The following is a 21,345-nucleotide window of genomic DNA, read 5'->3' as shown; positions in this document are numbered from 1 at the left end:
TAACCAAATATCCATTGGATGCTTTTCTGTACTTCGCTGACAAACTATTAATTTATGATTTTTTAAATATTATATTTTACCTGAACTACCAGATTTCCTGTTATACATGTACCATCAGATACAATACTTAACCTTTGCCTGTTTATTACAAGTGTACAGCCACACCCCCCCCCCTTAAACGAAGCAAAACAATAGAAAACGACAATAACAAAACAACCGAAACGTGTTGAAATAGAGGATATTCTCTTTTAAAGATTGTTAGGTTTTTCTGTACATGCTAAATGCCATTTTTCCATAGGTGTAAAAGGAAATGTTGAGAAATGTACCCACAGTCTGTGGGGTGTCATCAACTTACTGGAAATCGTATTCGTAGTCAATGTCACATCACCACATTTAATTGGCCTGAAAAAATGGTATACTGTTGAATTTCTTTTTTAGATGTTCGTTGTATCGACGCCATTTTCATGATCTTAGTCACATCTTCTTGATCTCTGGGGCCTTGTCTGACGCTATCAGACTCCAGTCCTGGTAAAGACAATGTCAAACATATGTAGGATATTTTTTTTTATAATCCCGATGTGGGAGAAGACATTGGTAGGTCTCCTCTCAACTAGGGTCTTTCTATTATGGGGAAGTCATCAATATAAAACTGGTATCAGCACAACTTGTTTAAAGGGGTTATTACTGTTAAAAAAAAGATAGTTTTATTGAATAAAATAGGAAATCTATCGAGAGCATATGAAAATCAACGAAGCTTACAATCTTTTGTAAAAAAAATTGTGCATGTCATCTTAATCCTTCCCTATTTATTGATCATTTCAGTTTTCATAAGATTTCAGTATTTTGGATTCTAGAAATTTAGTTTACGATAATGATGACCATGCACATTTTTTTTCTTAGAGCATTGAATTCTGAACGTTGATGCCATATGGTACAACACAAGCAAGTAGGGATATGAAAACATCAGCTTATTGTTTCACTGAAATAATGCGAACTTAAGAGTGCCGTAACTTCGTATTTTTTGCCGGCGATTTCGACGAATAGGTCCATTTTAATGCCTTTTTTTTACTCTATCTACCCATCCAATTTGAATTATTTAGTCCGGTGTATTTCCACACTGACATGATGTATATAAAAAAAACTCCAATAATTTGCATATTTCCCACTTTTAATGAATATTTATGCAAGATTTGTTGTCAAATATCACCAACGTTTCCATAATAGGCCTAATCTATATATTGTCGGAAAAATATATTTTACTTGCCCATGCTCTCATTGATACCTCTACCTGCTGAAACCAAACATCGCCATAAAACCAGTACCAGTCTATCTTCCACTTTACTGACTTCAAGAAAGAGGAAGGAGTAGAGGGGCAAACAAGTTTTATAGGGAAAAGTTATGCTTCTCATGCTGATAAACCCATTCATTAATTTGAAGAACGACCAGTATGTGTAAATTCTTACATTTTCTTTTAATGTACAATCTTGTTAAAAGCTTTACCACAATACAGAACATTCTACATAATTGTTTTACATATTATCATATTAAACGGAGAAACTTAATACCAAAATTTGCCTGTAAATATATTTTTCTTTCATTTGAAAAATGACATAATTCCGAAACAGAAAGTATGGAAGACCATTGAAAAACAATAGTTTACAGTGTTCTCCTATGGGGGGGGGTCAAGATTAACTTTTGGAAACGCTAGATTAAAAATATTCCAGCATGTAAATACATGGCATGAAAATGGCGCCGTTTCTTTCTGTGAAGAGTACCTCATAATGATAATGAGCCGCTCTCTTATTCGCATACACTCTCTTAAAACTAATCCCTATCCCTTTTCTCTATCTCTCAATTCCCATATCATTGTATGTCGATTATTTTATTATTTTCGTCGTTTCTTGTGTTTGTTCTTCTAATCATTGTTCAATAACCTTTTCAAGCTCGCTGTTTTATTCAATATTTCTGTTTTGATTCAATTAGGCATTCAACTATTCTTTTCGTTCTTTAACTCTTTCTCCCCTCCTTCTCTTCTTCTTCTTCTTCTTTCTCCTCCTTCTTCTTTCTCCTCCTGATCTTCTTCTCCTTCTTCGTCTTCTTCTTCTTTCTCCTTCTCTTCTTCTTCTTCTTCGTCGTCTTCTTCTTTCTCCTTCTCTTCTTCTTCTTCTTTTTCTACCCGAACCAGACCAATACTTTTCTCCACACCTGACTCTTTGCTAACATGCCATGGTACTAGCAATTTTCCTGCTTTTCTACTACATGGAACCCTAACCTGTACTTTTTTGCGGCATGGTAGATGAGGATTGACAGGATACAATCCTAACTTGTCAAGCGGTCCCATTCATTCTCATCTCAACCCAATCTACATCAAAACAATCTCATGTATGTCCCTTCTTATCCCCCGCCCTCAACCTTTTACTCACAAAAGTGCACCCCTTTTACCCCCATCCCTCGCGAGAAAAAATACAAATAATCCCAGAAAATAAATCAGCAATTTGGAGGGTGCCTTTGATCAACTTAAACGCTGCTTGAAAAGATTAAAACCGCGAGTGTTTTTTATACTTTTTTTCTATGTCCTCTTCTATTCTGCTCGTCTCCCGTTCTTTATCTCACAACTGATTTGAGTGGTAGAACCAGCTAGCCATCCGTACAAACACAATTTCATGCATGGTCACCAATCTTCTGTTTATTTATCATATTTTTCAATGTTCTTGACGTCAAGGCATTCCCTAAAGTTAATGAGGAAATCCCTGAAGCTGAGAGCGGAACACCGAGAAGAATAGTTCCGCAACACTCGTGAAATTACCATATTCTTTTCCTATTACTTCCCTTTGTTTGGGCTGTTTGCAAACAGCTTTTTATGGTCTTTTCAACTCATATCTATTTTCAAAGTTTTCAACAGTTGATACGGTCATCCATTGTTGGGTTTTTGTTTCTTAGTAAAGCCCTCTCCCCTCCTCTCCTTTCATTCCATACCAATCTAAGCTTGGATTGTATGTTAAAAACAAATGAACTGTATTGTGCTTCAGAGTAAGACATGTGAGAAGCGGAAGGGAGGTCTATATCGCAATCTTATATTTTGTATTGTTTCCGTTTCATTAATCCTTATAATTCATTTTGTCAACCAAATATTTTCTTAATCTGCAGATATACAACTGTCATGTAATTATTCATTCTCTTACTTGAAACCTCTGTCTTACTTTACTATTATTGACATTGTTATTATAATAACTTATAAATTGTCCAGGTAAATTCATTGTCTTTTCAGATGGGTAAACGAAATAATAAGTTGTCAACCAGATTAGAAAAAGACAAAAGAAATTCGTTATGTGAACAATGAAAATCTTAAACTTAAAGCTCCGCGTTCCCGGCATCCACACTTCACTGTTTTCTCTCCCGTTCATTATACAGTGCGTATAAGCGCTGGGAATTAAAATATCTACATTTTTGTCACATAATTATATTCTTGGGTTTGGGTCTCATCTATCCAATGAAATTAAAGTTTTGACAGAATGTTACACTTGAGAGAGCACTGTCCATTTTTGTAAAGCTTGCAGAAATCTGTTTGCGCAGAAATGCTTGTTTTTACGCTGTGTCAAGGGGAAAATGCAAAATCAAACTTACCCTTGGAAACATTTCTCATACATTTCCCTTGCACTTTAAGTCAATTGAAATAAAACGAATACATTCAAGCCTTTTGTAACAAATTTCCCACCCAAGTTGAAATTTTAACACTTAGTAAGCACAACCTTTACCCTTTTCATGCTTTTTGTGCCAGCAGGATCTGAGGACGTAACTGAATCTAAGCAAAAGTATATATCAGACATCTCCACCATTTTGTCACTAATTTTTTATCACTTAAATTGGGTTTACATTTCATTTGTCATTTAATTCAATTCAATTCAATTCAATTCAATTCAATAATGGTTTATTCAAAACATGCCTCGCAGCCAAGGGCTGAATAAAAACATGTGTACAATTTACAATAGAAAAATACTTAAATACAAACATGCAATGACATAAAATTACCAGAACTTCTTATTGTAATGCAAGGAAATAAATTGCTGCAAGGAAATTAATTGTAAATTAAATCATAATTGTATTGAACATAATAAATACTTGTTCCTCCACACTTTACCCAAGCTTGACATTGATTAACAAAAGGAAAATCAAGCTTAAGCTATTTCATGTAAATCACAGCTCAGTCATGTCAGTGTAAATCAAAAATAATCACAATGGCCTCCGTGTGTAGGGGAGTGTGGTGTAGCACATTAGCACTCTTCAAAGTTTTATGGGCAAGAAAACAAGTTTAAAAAGGTATCTTCAAATCAATTTTACTAGCTGAATTTCATGTTTTCTTCATGATTAAGGTCTACTTTTATTCGCTTAACTATTTCAAAGTTCTGCGCAAATCATTTTTCACTAACTTTTCAAATGTAAATGTTGCTCACTCAAGCGGAAACATTTTCGACAGTCATATCGTCATTTGCTTAAATGGATCTGTACCAATATCAAAATGAGGAAATATATTCAGGATATTACAAATGTATAAGTTACAGGACTTTTTCCATGTGTAAACACTTTTTTAATACGCACTGTATTTCTTTTGGTAAATAACAAAATTAAATGCATCCTATGCTGATATACACAAACTAGAAAATCAGCACTCGTAGTGCAGTCACTAAACAAGCACTGTAAGTGCTAAATTAGCACTTCATTTTTTACAGTGTATGTGAGAATATTACACTACTAGAAATGGTAAACATAGCGTGCATTGAGGTACTTTGGATCGTAATTTTGTTAAGGTTTTTATGAACATACACACAAAAAAATCAACGATGAACAAAACATTTAATATACAAAGAATACTTTATCAAACGTGTTCTTTTCCGAAAGTTCTCATCCATGCATATATTGGACTATCAAGTTTGGATTTTGTAAAATTACTTTAATATATTTTTATTTCATCTATTAACTCATACATTTTTTTTAATTGTTTATTTTTTCATTTTATTCACTTGTATCAATTATCCAACAATCCATCGTTCCTTCTCTTTCTGACTATAAAAAATATGTACCATACTTAAATTGAAAATAGTAGCTTCATGGCAAGCTGCTACCTGGATTATTTATATAAAATGTATAATGTTTATCCCAATCGGACTGTCGTGAGTTTTATTTTTATATTTTTTACTGACGAGAATTACTGATAAAATCTGCCTATACACATCACTAGTGTGTGTCTACATACTTTTCTTGCTTCTAGATTTGCCAACTTGAGTGTAGTTTTATTGCGAGACATTTCTGAAAATATCAAATAATCACGTTTAAATTATACATAAAATTACGTCACCTTTTGCCATGATTTATTTAGCTTGATGTACATTAATAATCCCGTGTTTTGTGGTCTTGTTTTCTAAACACCATTGACGTCATATACCCTAATCATATCTTTTTGTATTATTTTAGGTACGACACATAAACTAAAAGTCGATTCATCCATGAAATTTATTTGACTGCAAATTTTACCCAAATTTGTACATTAAAGAGAAAGGGAGAGAAAAAGAGAAGATATAGAAATGGAAACGTAGAGGAAATGCATTCACAATAAAGAAATGATTGATTGAATTTATAAAATATTATTGACAAAAATAGATAATGGCAGGCTTTTATTTTATAAATTTCAAATGGAAGAACGATTATAACCATGAAGTCAGGAGAAAAGGGCACATTTCTTCTTTGTTAAAAGAAGATAATAATGATAATGTTGATAATGAATTTACTAATGAAAAATAATTAACAAGAAAAAAACTTTTAATAAAACTGTTTTGCATCATTTTCATCGTAATCATTATGAAAATAGTAACGATACAGAAAAGTGTCACTTTCGTTACTTAGATGTCCATTATGCTTTCATTTATTAAAGACGGCAATAGTGCATTTACATATATATATATGTATATATAAATCATCTTTATTTCATAATCAAAATAGAGAAGGTACAATGAACCCAGGTCCTCTGCCAGTGATGTGGGACAAACTCCCCTTCACTGGCAATAGGCAGGGTGATAATGCATGATATTGAATGAACAATTCATATATAAGGTACAATACATAAGAGTTAACACATAATTTACATTACATTTTCATTATTATACAGAGATGTTCATTATTATACAGAGGTGCCTAAGAACAAACTCGTGGCATAAAACTTTCAAAGTACAAAAAGCGATTTCACCTTTAAATTTCACCTTATAGATGAGGGTTTATACATTTCATATGGAAGGCCAGCGTATTAGAGACGTGAGGGAAAAATCATTATTTTTCTATTAGGGCGGTGGTTGGGGATTTGTATACTTCCATCTATCTGTCTCTTATAACCATGTGTCATAAATTGATGGGATGTGATGAACTCATAAATGTCCTCTAGACGGCCTGGGATACACCAAGACACCGTAAGCCGATGAATACGAAGGGTCTAAACTTATCCTAGGCGTAGTCAAGGGGGAATGCAGGGGCACTCTTCTATTCTTCGTAAAGTGACGAAATGGTGAGATAAGCGAAGTTCTGGTAATGCATTTAGAAATAGAAAGCAATATCGATATTATTGTAATTTTTGTCCATGTTCTTATCAGGTTCCATCCATGCAGGGGGTTGTTTTGTAAAGTTTGTCATCGATGCCAAACGGAAAATGTTCATAAGAAAAATTTTATCTGGCAATCAGTCGCCAGTTTCTTTAATCTGTTTTAACATATATTGTGATTCGGTATATAATTAAAACAGCATTTTTAAAACAGACCCCTGGTCGTTTTATATATACGAATAGTACGTAAAGCCTCTTTAAAGAATGAGAAAGAGATTTAATAAAGTAAATGGAGAACGTAAAAAATGCGAAAGCAGGTTGAAAGCTTTACATTTTTTTAGGGGGGTGCTTCACAGTACTTCGTCTACGATGTGGAAAAAAAATGTACCCCACGAATCTGAGACCCCCCTCCCCTCCCCTCTTCAATGTCATTTGCCCCTTTCCCACAAACACAGGCACCTCTTACTAAAAAGCCCCCTCCTACGCCTCTAGCCATGCATCTTGGTTGGGTGAGAATTATGAGCGAGTCAGGGCAGCCCCTACAGCTAAAAGTACACGCCACCGAAGACCGCTTCGTGAGGTCGATCGCTCATCTCGGCTAGAAAATTTAACAACATATTCTCAAAGCAAAAATGGGCGTGGGAATAGGCTACACGGAGAGGACGACATTCATAACAACAATGAGATAGAAAAATGTGGATTATAGCTAAGATTCTCTGAAAAGTGACATAGGAGAGAAAGGAGGAAGGAACCAGTATGCAATATGTATATAAAAAGTAGATAAAGGAAGATACAAAAAATATAAAATGAGAACGAGAAGATAATGCGTTTTAAGTTTAAGAGTGACTTTGCCAAGGAGAGAGAGAGGGGGAGTAAGATAGGGGGTGGAGATAGACTCTGAATGAGATACGGGAGGGGGAAATAGAAATGGAATTAAGAAGAAGATTAAGAAAGGTTAGTAGTATATAGGAAGGTAAAAGAAAAATTTAAAAATCGATACACCGAAGGTAGTAGTTCGTGACGGAATCACGTCGGCGTTGGGAAGAGTTTTCGCGCCTCCACTCGGGACCAAGGCGACACTATACAGCCGATACTTTTCGTCATGAAAAATAAGGTCCTAACATATAAAGTTGTCCCATCCATTTGTTTTTTACTGACATAAAGTTTGCATAAGGTTTGTATCTATCCGTATTCAATGTGATCTTGTCGTTCTTGTTAATTTTCTTTATCTCTTATTCCTGACATGCCATGCTGATGACGTGTAGTTGCCTATTTACTAAAATTAACATTTACTCTGGTATAATTTGTGTGCTACTACCGTTTTCAGAACATGAAACTCTATAATATTTTCACATTATTTTTGGTATTGTGACTTTCTTTTTTCTTTAGTTCCATTTTATGAATGCATCGATTGATTTATAAGCCTTAAGCATCATTATTTTTATGTATATTACCAGTTTTGTGGTTATTTCTGTGGAATCAAACTTGACTCGAAACTGATTGACGGATTTAGGTTTACGCGAAGTGAGGTGCAGTCAACCTAAGTACGAGTCTTCTTGGTCACGTGACACCGAAATAAAACTGACTCCAGCCGATACCTTTCCGAGTCAAATGTGACAAGATAGGAATTACCATTCAAAATTAAGAAAGCCTACGGATGGGCCGAACATTTTGTCTCAATGAAATCGGAAGGTGAATTCTAAGATTAATGTTACCATACATCCAAGGTATATGCATACTATCTACTGCCGTTTTTGTAAGCACATGATATTCAGAAATGAAGCAATCTTATCACACGAATTAGCCGTGGGTCTGGAGCTACAATGTAAACATGTCAACTATACTAGTTAATTCATAACTCACAAATGGTAGAATCCATAGTATTTCGCTGATTTTCTTTTTCAATTAGCTGTTCTATTTTTTTTGGGGGGGGAGCCTTAACAGTAATAAAAAATTGCCGGTTAAAATAAGAATAAAATATTCATGAAAATACTTTGCATGACAGTTGCATCTCTTCAATGATGTGTTAATGCAATAACTGCAATAATCTCACTTTTCCTTTGTATTTTTGTATGAATTTATCTTAACATAATTTTGCAATAATAACAGTAGAATGTGATGCTATTCAAGGAAGGCTGACACCATAGTTTACATAAACCGTGGGTATGTTGATGATAGATATATAATAGTGTCTTAAATTCCGAACAAAATGATACGTTGTTTGACAACAATAGTCGTATTCTTATTCAGTTTCAATCACTCGAAGCTATTAATGATAATAACAATAATAATAATAATAATGATAATAATAATAGTAATGTTAACAATAATAAACAATTATGCTTGCTTATACAGCGCTTGAAACGTAATGATCAGAAGTCTCTAATCGCTCTATATACAGTAATTACCCTGGATTTTGCAGAACAGCACGCGCACATGCATTTCAGGGATTAAATTCCTGCCAGGTACCCATGTACCTCACCTGGGTTGATCCGAACCCACGTACCTCTGATTAAAAGACGAGAGTGGTAACCACTCTTTCATAATGCCCCGGGTTTTTCCTATTAAAAAAATATATCAAAACAACAATTACTGATCACTCGTTTTTATACACTTAGTGCACTTTAGAGCACTCTGGGCAACGTACACCAAAGTCATTTCTATTGGCCCACCATCTTTATGACAGGGTTTCGAATCCCAAACCTAATTGGTGTGTTACATATTGGCGTACGATCATGCACTGCGCGTAATTTACTTTAAAGGTAGGCAGACTAATGGCGAAGCGATCGAGCTTACCACGGAGATATGTTGCTTTTGTTTTTAGATTACAAATTGAAATTGTTTAATAGTTATGTACAGATTGTAATATGTATAAATTCTGACTATATTTATTTACCAGAAGTTCGCTGCTGATTGTTTAACTGTTTAATTTATGTATGACTTGTAACTATGTATATTTATTACAGGCCCACTTCGGAAAACACACACCCACCTATACACGTATTCATGCACTCCCCTCTCAAACAGACACTCATCACCATACACACTCTTTACTCTCAATAATTGCACTTGCATACTAGCTTTCATTCTATTACAGCAACTACAACAAACAACAATAAATTGTATAGCCATAAATAATTCTATATTCAAGCAGAATTAATATGTAGCTTGGTAATTATTGTGCATTGTATATTTTACGTGAATGATGCTAACCTGGGCTAAAATGATTTCTGTTGCCATGTCATTTTATGTTTTGTAGAAGTATATATCTGTGTAGACCAGTGAAAAAAATATTTTACGGACAATAACGATATTTCATTTTATTTTTTTTCATCGAGGTATTTGTCTGACAGGTTGCCGGATCTGACAACTTTAAATGATTTTGATTGGCTAACATTGTTTATTTAATGATTACTTTACGAAAAATCTAGACTTGGCGGATAAAGTTTCATGAAAGCATGGTCAATGATAAAACACTGCCCTGGTAATATTTTAGATAGCCTTATGTGAAACAATTTCCAATTACAAAGTAGGCGTTGAATTTTGTTTTTAAGCTTTGTATTCATTGGTTCAAGGGGGCAGGACAAGACGGAGATGCCCCGTACCGTTGTATATGACCATGCAGGCCGAATATTGGGTAGATTTTTTTTTGGCCTGAATGGAAGTTGTTTGTGGTTTGACTAACATTACAAAAAATTCGACACCTGAAACTACTAAATATCCCGGCACCCGGAAAGACAGCCAACACAAAGTGTGTGTGTTTTTTTTTTACGTCAGCGCTATGAAGAAACATAGCTCGAGATGGTGAATCATTGTCTAGTGAATAAGAATACTTCCATATGTTGATGGATTTGAAAGTTTGAATTATTGACTGTTCCACTTGATCACTTCTACTCAATTAATCTCAAATTATGTCAAAATAATTGACAGAGCAATAGATTTTTCAAAAGAAGCAACTCAGAAAGCGAGTGACAAACAAGACAACTTCAAGGACTGAAAGGAGAGAAGAGCCCCTTTCTTCTGGAATGTATGAATAAGAAAATATAAGATTGTATGGTAGAACAGTTGTTAATGTCTTTCAAGTCACCTTTGCATTGCCAAATGAATTAAGGCATTCTGGAAGAGGGATATATGGCATAGATATTGATGATTTTTACAAGTAAGGAATGATTCAATGCATTTGTATGTTCATCTTTCAATCTCTTGCTCTCACTCTCTCTCTTCTCCTTATTCAGTAAGCAAAAATACCCAGTCCGTCACTATTGCATCAGTAAGCATGACGGTTACGAACCATTGCCCTGCGTCCCGATTCGTCGCGCACGGTCTCTACCAAGCCATACTTTAGCTCGAACTCTTGCAAGATGCCAGGGCGATGGCCGATGCGGAGGGCGGCAGGGTGGTGGAGGACAGCGACGCGCACTCCCAGATTCATTCCAGCCAAATCACGTTGACTTCACACCTCGGCTTTGGTGAGAAGTATCACTGCGACTAGTGTGGTCCAAGAACACAGATATAGCATTTTAACTATAATCATTGTCGTCTCTCTCGAGATAATTTATACAGGTTTTCTAATCCCGTCTTCTCCAAAGTAAGAATAACGTTTGTAAACACAATGAGGTATATAATAGTTAAATGACCTTTTCCATCAAATAAATAGAGTCCAGTGATATCTCGTCAACTGCGGAAATGGTTGAACGGCTGAAAGAAGACAAACCTCCACTTTTAACACTTAGCGTTCGCGCAGAGAAAGGTTTAAATATGTAATATATGTTACTCTTTGCTCGGACGGAACGGCAGTGGGGGAAAATAATGAATGTCTTATTATTTTGCCAACTCTGGTTGCGATATTCAATTTATGGAGGTGTCAACTGGAGAATAGATTCCAAAAAGAAAGGTCGAGGAGTGAATGCAAACGAGAGAGGATGAATGGTGAAAATATATCGAGGACACGCAGAAGCCTTTCACATTGTTGGATGGATGAGGTATGATGGGAAAGGGAGAGGTATGAAGAAAGGCGAAAGGGTGACATTAATTTTAAGATATGAAAATTTTGAAAGAAAAATATAATGAGTTATCGAAAAGAAAGAGGTGAAAATATGAAGAATTGGAAACAGCATCAGGAAAAAAAATTCCGATTCAGATTTAAACAACTTCAAATAACAGCAAATAGGCCTACATAAAATGTGATTGGTGATTCATTAATTTTAGTTCCTTCTCTCTGTCTCCCTCCCCCCCCCCCACCCCCTCTCTCTCTCTCTCTCTCCTCCCCATTTCCCTCCACATCTTATCCTATCATTTCTATCGCTAATCCGAATTTCTAAGATCTTGATTGAAGCCTGGAAGTGTGTGGGGGGGTAATTTCGCCAGTAAATATACAGTCACTTGGAGTTCGGAAATTAATGGGAGAGAGAGTCGAAATGAAAAATTACCTCTTTTTATCACGTTTAACACAAGAGTGCGAAACAATATTTGTGATGAATCAAGCGAGACGCACCCGTAACAAACACACTACGTGAAGTCGATACTTTTACCTTTCAACATCTCATACAGCCCTTTGATCTATTCTCATTTGAACGGCACACGATTGGCAAGAAATACATGGAATATTAACTATTTCCACTTGAGAAGGCTTTGATGGTTCCAGCATGGTTCCAGGTAATACTTAAGCCTCTACAGAATATATTATTGATAATAAACAAGAAGAAGGGAAATAACGAAGATAATTGAAAATTAATTCACTAACATTTCAATTGATGATGGGAAAGACATATTGGATTATTTGGGCAGTTTTAGCCCTAAAAAGAATGTACAAATAAGAAGATGGAAAAGTATTAAATCCAAACATAAAGCGCAAGATTCTTTCCAATGAAAGAATAAAATGTACGTTCCTTGAATGCTTTTCCGGAAAGGTGATATTGCGGAATAATGTGAGTTTGCGTGGGTGCATATCTATGTCCGAGTAAAAAACAACTGATTTAGATAAAGACAGAACAGTTTGACAAACATAACACTGAAATGCAATAAAAATCTGATGATAAATTAGAACGTTGTCTCGTTTCATAAGTCAGTTGTAAGCTCAACGTTGGCAGCATGCAAACAAAACATGAGATGTTATCATTACATTCATTTTATTCATTTGTTAAAGTTCAAGTCCACCCCAGAAAAATGTTGATTTGAATCAATAGAGAAAAATCAGACAAGCACAATGCTGAAAATTTCATCAAAATCAGATGTAAAATAAGAAAGTTATGACATTTCAAAGTTTCGCTTATTTTCAACAAAATAGTTATTTATGAACTAGTCAGTTACATCCAAATGAGAGAGTCGATGATGTCACTCACTCACTATTTCTTTTGTTCTTTATTGTTTGAATTATACAATATTTCAAATTTTACGAATTTGACGATTAGGACCTGCTTGCCTGAAGCACAAAATGTTAAAATAATGGAATTCCATGTGTTCAGGGAGGAATGAAACTTCATTTCACGTGACAATGACGAGAAAATAAAAATATTTTATATTTCATATACTAGTAATAAATTACAAAAGAAATAGTGAGTGAGTGATGTCAACAACTCTTTCATTTGGATGTAACGGGCTCGTTCATATAAATATTTTGTTGAAAATAAGCGAAACTTCAAAATGCCATAACTTTCTTCTTTTACATCCGATTTTGATGAAATTTTCAGTGTTATGTTTGTTGAATTTTTCTCTTTTTATTCAAATCAAGTTTTTGTTGGGGTGGACTTGTCCTTTAAATTTACAAATAACAATATCTTCTTTTTTAAAATCCACATCATTGCTAACACATAGGTCTATATCATAAAGTATTAATCAATTTAGAGTGTAGGGAGTCAATAAAGTCATATTTTTTTCTGAGATAAAAATCAATTATGCATTTCGAAATGGCACACAAAATAACACAGAATAGCATTTGAGAAGACAAAAACAATTACAAGGAAGAAACGGGGGAAGAAAAGAAGAAGCGTAGGTATTCCAAAAGTTAGGTAAGTAAAAATGTCGGCCAGGAATTTATACATCTCATTAAAAGGTTTTTATTTACGCCCTCAGTTTTATTAAAGCAAGTTTGTCAACTTAAACAGAAATGTAAAATGGCATTATTTTCTTATTTCTATGAAACTTTAAACATGTTTACTGTTATATTGATTTTAATATGCATGTACATGAACGTATTCAAATCAGCTTACTGTTGGGTTGGACTGACATGGCTTTACCGTAGTGGTGAATGAGATTGGTGATTTTTTATGTTACAAAGAAAGTTTATGACCTCTGATAAAGGGTCCAATATCTTGTTAAATTTTCAACAATGCCGAATTTCTTTATAAAGTTGATTTGACTTCAAATTTTTCATAGAAAATGATAACCATACTAAAGCTTGATTGTATGTCGATGAGATTATTACAAAATTTTCGGTAATACCTAATGCATATACCAACACAAACATTCCGTACTGGTGATTTTCCAATACGTCATATCCTGTTGCCCCTTCTTTATAATCATAACTCATGTTTACCCAAGGAATCCGCTTCAGTAGTGACTTGGCCTTCCATCCATCCCTGCATAACATAATAATTATCATTTTTTAATTGTTATATTTATTTTGTTATAATCAGTCACCTTTCTTCATTCTAGTATACACCGAGAGCCTTTCAATAGACAGAAAGTCTCAAGTTTTAAGTCTGTGGTATGTCTCGACCGAGGATTGAACCCATGGCCTTCCATTCATGAGCCAAGAGCTCTATGTCTTCAAGCTTTTACAGTACTTTGATGGTAAATAAATTTATTAATGCAATATAATGAGGAATCTCAATTTGATAAATTCAATAAAATACCAAATTACATTATACATAATCCAAATAGATACATGTACATGTGACAACATGTATATGTGTTAAAAATGCAAATTTAAAAACTGCAGGAAACATCTCCCTAAGGTTCACTACACCAAGTAAAAAGTACATCGCAAGAATGACGAATGCTGCGATCCTGACCCACCAGATTTTCAAACTATTTAAATAAATGCTGTGTATGATGCATATAGAGGGAAATTCCATGTGGACTATCCCACCCCACATCCCATCATACACACACACACACCCAAATACCTCATCCAGTTTTGCCACGAGCTTGCCATTCCTATATTAATTTGAAATGTTTTTAGATGCCTTTCTAAGAGATAAATGTATTTAATCAAGAATCAATTATTGATATTACAAAGGTGAAGTCTGCGTTTTGTCACATAAATACCGATGGCGCCCCGCCCCTTCCAACAAATTACTGGGTACACGAATTGTTTTGTCCTATATGTCTGATGTATCGTGCAAATCAAATATTTCAAAATATTATATGTTGTCTTTTACAAGCATCCATTTCAAAACATCTAGCTTTCAAAAAGAATTTACTATCATAATAAGGCAGTCTGAATTGAAAGAGTGAATCATATTATAGCATCAATCTGCTTTTGTGTCAAATCTGGAGCGATCTTCGGCGATATATCCAAACCATTTCAATCTCTGACCTTGATTTTTGACAACAACCCCCTCAAAAATCTTGCTGGGAGCAATCTTTATTGTTTCCTTTCCTTTTGAAAAGTTAGGGCTTTTATGAAAATCGGGCTATTAAGGTTTGAAAGAACAGAAATTTGGTACAATAATGCTGCCAGCCGACATCTAAAGAAGGAAGATGTGATGGCGGTGATGTATTACCAGATGGATTGGAAACGGCTCAAAGTATTCACACGTAAAGAGAGGGGTAAAAATAAAACATACCACCCATTTTCGCCCGTGATTTACAAAATATGTATTTATATTCACTTCAATCCACGGGGCACCCTGACACAGCATAGATGCTAAGCTCGTCAATATATTCATTCCTGCTATTCAAGTAAAGCGTTTGTGTTTTGTTCAGTCTTCCAACTTCTAACTTTTGAACAAGTCATTTATAGGCCTATATTGCATTGTCACACGATGAATTATGAATGAATTATATTTTTATGATTTTAGAGTGGTTGAAAACAGATATTGAGTCTTTTTTATCTTGCTGAAATACAATAACGTTTTTGTTATAAAAAAATAAACAGTGCCAGGATCTTGATAACGTAAACTGATCAAAGTTCATCAGTCACGCACACGAACCAATACACTTTCAGTCACACATTCTATTGAAACCTTTGTGCGCTGATGTTGCAATTTTGCACATTCGTACAATTAAATTCAGTAATAATTATTTTCTACCCTACCTTCAAATTAGATTAGCTAATAAAAGGCAATAGTTCTTGGATGACATATATCAATGGTGCAATATGGATATCTTGAATTAAAGAACAAGACATAGAAACAATTGTCATTATTATCCCCCAAAATTAATTCAGCGTACAAAGAGCATACACTCACCCACATCCAGACACTCACCCAATCGCGCGTGCGCGCGCACACATATTTCTTGTCCAACATGTTTTTATTAAGGATTTCATTCAAATAGTTAATATAAACTCAAGATTAATAGTTGCAACAAAAAATACAAATCTTAATTTTATTTCAACAAAATGTACAAAAATATTTACCAAACACTAGAGCAAATAATGATGGAATAAACTAAACTGAGCCCCGTCCCTCTTTATGTAGATTTAATAATATATGAAAATTAATACTCATGATTGGTTTGCAGAAAAAATAAAGTCATATTATGAACGTATCCCTAATTCCATTTTTCATCAAGCTCCAAACATACAAGGATAACCCTCATACACCCACATACATAAATGAACATATGTACAAATGTGTTCATGAATATTTAATTTTGCGGAATATATTGTACAGAAAACAAAGAATCTGCAAATCAGATTATTACGAGAAAGGGAAAAAGAGAAGAACTAGTAAAAAAATAAAAAGATAAGAATATATGCACCCCATATACACCCACGCATGTGCGCACCCACGCATTTGATTTTTTAAATGACGATAGTTTCTTCTCATTTTAAAAAAAAGAGTGTTACAAAATCTATGGGCCATAATTTTATTTCCTGATGTATACATCCCACACTGGACCCAACGCACCAACTTTTACTTTCACTCTCTCTTCTTCAAACCGAATATCTCTACGCCCTTGTTAATACTATATAGGGTCTATATCAGATTAATCATATTACCAAACATATTCAATGTATATTTAGCGAAAACAGGCTATTTTTAGGATATAAACCGTGAATGATTTATTAAGTGATTTGGCTAAAACAATATGATAATATCGGAGGTATAACGCCTTTCGTATTTACTCCCATGTACAATATCATGAACATATATAGAAGAATACACCTTCATCAGGATTTTGTGGTTTGGGGTGTTTCATCGGAATTGATTTTAGTTCTTACAAGCTTTTCAAATATATAGAATTTAGTCATTTGTTCAGAAGTCTAATTAATGTCTTATGATAGAACGTAAAATATAAAGTGTTGAACATCAACATCATTAATCAATGACTCATGCATACACATCAACCTGATATGATAGACATGGAGTTGAAGTAGATCATAATAGATCTATCTACAACCTCATACAAACATGTAATATAAGGTCCAGCATACAGGCCTACTCGGTTGCTTGTTTGCAGGAAACAGCCTTGGTACACACAAATGATGTATTTCCTAATTGTAAATTGATCTTATTTGTTTAAAATATGAATAGGAGTATTCGTTTTCTCATTTTAAAGGTTGGGTTTACATAGAGTTGAAATTAATCTATTACACTTTCCATTTACTTTACAATGTATGCGCCATTTTATACGATTGATTTCCAAATTTATCGTCTTCAACTTCTTTCTCATCAGCATCCTATTGCTACCACCAACAGCATCAATATCATAATCCTCGTCATCATCTGATTCAAGTTTATTTTCCATTTCCATTAACAACATTATAAGCAAATACAAATCAAACATACATAAATATAATCAAATACAAATGAAATATGATAACAATGATTACAAATCAATTACGAGTTCCAAAACATTTGTAAAATAGTTTTAACAAAATCTGATATGGAAATGAGGGATCCACTAAAAAGCAAATTGCTTGTAGAGCGTGGATCCCCTAAGATAATATATGAAACATTTGAAAAATTGGACTCATTCGCAAGTGTAAATACGATAAGTTAAAATACAATATTTTATGGGAATAATAATAAGATGGTGAGTAATCTATGTCGTCATCATGATAATAATATCATCATGATATTCATCACCATCGCTACCTCCATTCGTCCTCCTATATACTGTCCACTAACAGCAAAGACGAAAACAGCAACAACATCACCATCATCATCTTCATCACCATCATCATCACCATCATCATAATCATCATCACCATCAACATCATCATTGTCATCATCATCATCATCATCGCTATCATCACCATGTCTTCATTATCATAATCTATTCACTTTTATCACATTTACCCCGATGGTTGTTGTGTCGTCAAATGTCGTTAATGGCATTATCGTCATCGTCGATGACTTCACCGACTAAATCGTGGATTTACTAACGAAAGATTCGTCAATGAAATCACACCATCGTTACATATTCACATCAACATAATAATTTCTTTCTTCATTCAGATCGCTTTAAACGTCAGTTCGTTCATCGTTGTTATCGTTAGCATTGTAGCATATTCTCATTTTATCCGTTGTCTCCCCTCTATCTTTCTATCTTCATGATGTTTCTTTCTCTCTGCCTGTCACACAGTTATGAAAAGTCTGATATACACAAAGACCATCAGTTCAACGAAAATAGGTGTGCACATTTTCACACACACACTACCTTACATGCATGGCATAATATACTTTTGAAACCAAGCATTTTATTACAGAATTATTATTTATTCGCCGAACGCATGCAATCAGAAAATTGCAATTTTATGCAATTTAATGCTTTCTTATTTTTATAATGAGCTAAATTTGTGCCAATTGAGTCATTAACGGGTATATCATCAGTCAAAACAAACTGCAATTAATTATAGAGGCAATTAGAGCCATTAACCATTCCTGAAAATGATTAAACAACGCGCATTTCGTTTATATGAAAGAAAATGGCTGCATTTGGTTACGGCTCGTGCCTAAACATTTATTTTAGAATGAATATAAATTTCAAACAGCATTATGATAATAAAAATTAAAACATGAAAAGAATGAAAGAAAGATCCTGTAAGTATTGTACCAAGGTACACTGTTAAAAACCCTGATTTTACAGAAAAAAAAAATTTGCAGAAAGCAGTAACAGAATCATGTGAATTCATAAAACAGGAATTTTTCTACAATTTAACAGAACAGGTCTGTTTAAAAAGGGGAAAATTGTGTTTTATCTAAGGAAATTTGTAAGGTTCCATACACCAAATCCCAATTTTCTGTAATTTTACATGATATAGTATAAGATTACGCAATCTTGTAAGATTTAGAGGTGTTCTCGAGACTCTGCTGCATGAACTTCTTTAATTTCAAGGATAAATTTTACAGGTGTTCTCGAGACTCTGCTGCAGGAACTTCTTTAATTTTAAGGATAAATTTTCTAATAGTGTATACCATAGAAAAATATATTCTATATATTATTCTATATAAATACAGTACTGTTATGTTTATATTGAACAACCTTCAAATGGTCCTTTTTTAGTGAGATATATTGTTTACTTCATAAAATTGACATTATCTGACTTTTTTTACAGCCGAAATGATTGTCTCATTTCATTTGTTGCCAATTTAGATACCTAGTATCATTATTATTAGTAATCAAATTATATTGTTTTACCAATCAGAAATGAATAATGAAATGGGATTATGTAAAAATGAAAAGGCTCAAAAGCTGCATTGTTTTACTACACTCTAATAAATATTGGGTAAAAATGTTCCATGAGGGTAATTATGTATCCAACCAACGTTGGGCATTTTTATTTATCCAGTGTGATTTTGCCCATTCTAAAGTAATTGCTGCTTATTTTTTAACCTTACTGCATGCTTATCGCATTGGGTAAAATACTGCCCCAAATTGGTTGGACACATTACCCTCGTGCTGGTTAAAATTTTGCCCAATATTTACCCAAATGGAGTACCAGTTCCGTCCAAAACGCTAAAGTTTCAGTTCAAGTTCAAGTTTGTCATTTCGACTCAACTCAATAACACATAGGAAATAATCACTCAGAATTCAATATCACGGTGTTTAGGCATAAATAGACTTGATTAATAATGTTTTGTGTACTATAAAAACAATTGTGTAAATGCAACAAAGCTGCTACGCTCACTTCACCCACATCCACGTATTAATTATGATTTAAGTTACTAGTAATTCACGCTCCAGTGTTTTAAAATTGATCTGTTAAAAAGCGTAATCTCTGAAATATTAAACAATGACAGAACATGTAAATTAAAAGATTAATATTGATCCTATATTGAAAAAAATAATAGTTAGATGACTTTGTGCCTTTCAAATCAAAATCCTCTTGTTTGCTATACCGACATACAAAAATTGAGAAAAACCGAAACAATTTATTTTTGAACATTGAGACAGCTGGGTTAACCTGATTGTAAAACATAATTATGAACTCGTTCTCCACTCTATCGAATACGAAGATTGCAATGATAGGATAAGATAGGATGGGGGTGTCGTGGTCTAGTGGCTACGACTCACGTATTTCAGTCAGAGGGATGTGGGCTCGAATCCCAGCCATGACGAGTTTTCCTTCAGCAAGAACTTTATCCACATTATGCTGCACTCGACCCAGGTTAGGTAAATGGGTACCCCGTGGGCGTTTCATAAAGCTGTTTGCAAAGTTACGCACAACTTTACGCAAGACTGGAACTTTTTTATTATGTCATATATCAATTATACAGGGATATCATTTAACACAAGAAAGGATCACCAGTCGTTCTTAAAGTCGCTCTTAACTTACGAACAGCGTTATGAAACGGCCACCCGGAAGGATTTATTCCTTGAATGCTTTAGTACCTATGTGGCGGCTCAGCTACAGCCGGGGTAATAATATGATACCAAGTAGCAAGCGCAGTAGAGTATATGAAATTAGAGTAGTGTATTAGCCATGCTTCATACTATTATTATTATAAAAATGATACAGCAACACATGGTTTGAGTATCAATTATTAGGCCTATACATCTAGATTTCGCAATCAGATATCCTGTGTCCGAATAGCTATTTAAAAAATATTAGCCTGATTAATTCATTCTTGTATTCTTTTTGTATAGCAACTATATATGGAGTGGGAAATTGTATATGCATTGTATTTTTTACAATATTTTATCGGTATCTGGTTTCTGTTCATACATTATAGTCATGATATTTCCGTTTGTATACAAGATATAAGCACATCTTTTTGGAAACAAACTATGCTGCGTCGGGATATTTCAAATAAAGCTCCAGATTGTACGTAACAGTTTCGGGATTAGAATCCCGTCGCGATGCTTAACTTGTATTGCAGATCTACAATCGCCACACTCCACACAGGTGAGGTAAATTGATACCTGCATGGTAGGAATCATGAATTCCTCAATACGAAAGACATAACATGACTAAACTCATGATAATGAACATGACGGATATTGCTTTTCAACAACTAACGAATATTTTTTTCTCTCTCTCTGAAAGATGCATTATCTAATATAATTATGTTTTCAGAAAATGAAACTTCACATCAAGCGGTACCTTAACAAATGAGATTTTAGTTTTGGGCGTAATATGAATACAT

This window comes from Lytechinus variegatus, chromosome 3, assembly GCF_018143015.1.
Source record: "Lytechinus variegatus isolate NC3 chromosome 3, Lvar_3.0, whole genome shotgun sequence".
Lineage (NCBI taxonomy): Eukaryota > Metazoa > Echinodermata > Echinoidea > Temnopleuroida > Toxopneustidae > Lytechinus > Lytechinus variegatus.
Note: the sequence above shows the minus strand (reverse complement) of the source record.